The sequence below is a fragment of the Oryx dammah genome, unplaced genomic scaffold, assembly GCF_014754425.2.
Source record: "Oryx dammah isolate SB20612 unplaced genomic scaffold, SCBI_Odam_1.1 HiC_scaffold_27, whole genome shotgun sequence".
Classification (NCBI taxonomy): Eukaryota; Metazoa; Chordata; class Mammalia; order Artiodactyla; family Bovidae; genus Oryx; species Oryx dammah.
The window spans coordinates 100,374,432-100,376,471 of NW_024070211.1; the positions used below are offsets into that span (position 1 = coordinate 100,374,432).

The 2,040-nt window shown below is 45.3% G+C and overlaps 1 non-coding gene across 1 annotated transcript; it reads right to left on the reverse strand.

Moving 5' to 3' along the window:
• Positions 1-484: 484 nt before the first annotated feature.
• On the reverse strand, positions 485-557 carry TRNAR-GCG. Its single transcript has one exon. It is a non-coding gene; the product is annotated as a tRNA-Arg (tRNA).
• Between the last annotated feature and the right edge of the window lie 1,483 nt (positions 558-2,040).

Consider the following 2,040-nt stretch of genomic DNA (forward strand, 5'->3'; position numbering starts at 1 on the left):
TTGATCAAGCAAGTTGATAGGCTTTAGACATCAACACAAAGCTCCAGGTGAAGTTTTGTTCTTCATTATCCTATGGCCCCTAGAGAGTTAGTTGGTCCTAAATCAATACATCAGTCAGGAAGGAATCTTTTGGTTTCAACTGACAGAAATTTCAAATTGAAGCAGTAAACAAAAGTGGGAATTTCTTGGTTCATGTAATTGGAAGTCCAGGGTTGCACTGTCTCTAGAATAAAAGAAATGTTGTTGTCAGCTCTTCCTAAGTTCTCAGTCCTGCCTTCTGCTCTGTGCCTTCATCCTGATGTCTTCTATCATGACCCTCTGCAGATCCAGACTCACAACCCTAGGAAAGGGAAGTGAAGTGAAGTTGCTCAGTAGTGTCCGACTCTTTGAGACCCCATGAACTGTAGCCTACCAGGCTCCTCTGTCCATGGAATTTTCCAGGCAAGAGTACTAGAGTGGGTTGCCATTTCCTTCCCCAGGGGATCTTCCTGACCCAGGGATCGAACCCGGGTCTCCTGCATCGCAGGCAGATGCTTTACCATCTGAGCCACCAGGGAATCAACATATGAACTAAATAATATAGACTGTTAGTGTATGATGCATGCTTTGTACAACAGAAAAAAAATGGACTGGAGTAAGTGGCATTGGGGAGTTGGTGGGGAGAGAAGTTGTACTATAAATTAGATGGTCAGAGCAGGCCTTCTTTTGGAGGGGACTTCTGAGGAAAAAACTAGAAGGAGTTAGCCAAATAGTTATAATAACACAGCTAGATCAAAGTCCCTAAAGTGGAAGCGTGCCTGGCCTGTTCTAGCAGCAGCAAAGTCAGTGTGGCTGGAGCAGGTTGAGAGAAGAGAATGGAAGTCGGGAAGGTCAGAGGGACATCAAGTAGCCACCTCATGGGTGGCCTTATAGATGATTAGAAGAACTTTGGTTTTTACTGAGTGACACAGGATTCATTGCAGGATTTTGAGCAGAGGAGTGTCATACTATGTTGTGGAATAAATTACTGGCAATAAGGGAAAATAAGGGAGACCAATAAGAAAGCTCCAGCAGTTATACCAGTGGTTATAGCAACAAATGAGGGGAAAATGCTAGTAGCTAGCACAGGGTTATAGGAGCAGAGATGGTGAGAACTGGTAGGATTCTACATACACTCAGAAGAAAGAGCCTACAAAAATTCCTAGTGTATCAGATGAGACATTGTAGGGAAATTAAGGAGTCAGGGTGTTTCATCAGAGCAATTGGAAAGATGGTGTTGTCGTCAACTAGATGGGGGAAGGCAGCAGGTAGTATAAGTTTGAAAGTAAAACATGGAGTTTAGTTTTAAACACAATAAAGATGAGGAAGAGGCAGTTGGATATAGGAGTCTGATGTTCAAAAAAGAGAGTTCTGGGCTTAAAAGGGTCAGCATATAGACCACATATACAAAGTCCTGGCATGAAGCAGAAGGCCAATTCAAACTGAATGACTGAGAAGAGAAACGTCTACAAAAGTGTGGCAGGATTAAGGGAACACAACAAGGAATGGTAGAGAACTCCAAAGGTGAGCACATCCTGGTGTGAGGCACGTGGAGACAGTGCTCAGCCTGAAGAGGGTGGCTGCGCGGAGGGGCAGTTCGACAAGAGATGCAGCCTTCAGTGGGAGACCCCGGCCAAGCTGTGGCAACCTGTCCAGGAATAGACACCCCAGCCTGGCTTTCCTTCTACCCACCAATCTCATGCCTGTGCCTCCCATGGGCCAAACCCGAATGAAAAGTAGAGATCAAGGGAGCATGTTGCTGTGCTTCCAGGAGAGCAGGGTGGAAACGGGTGAAGAGTGAGTCTAGGAGATCAACAGAAAAGATGAAGCATATGTACCATTTGAAGCTAAAGTGTCTGGATGAGATTAGTAGAGAAGTACATGTGGATAAAGAACCAGGAGGACTAAAGTCTAAGCCCTGAACGTTTCAGCATGAAGAGGAGCTGAGGATAGTGGTGAGCAGGGACGTAGGAGGAAATTCAAGTGCCATGTCTGGGAAATCAGTGACTCAGGGAGGAGAAA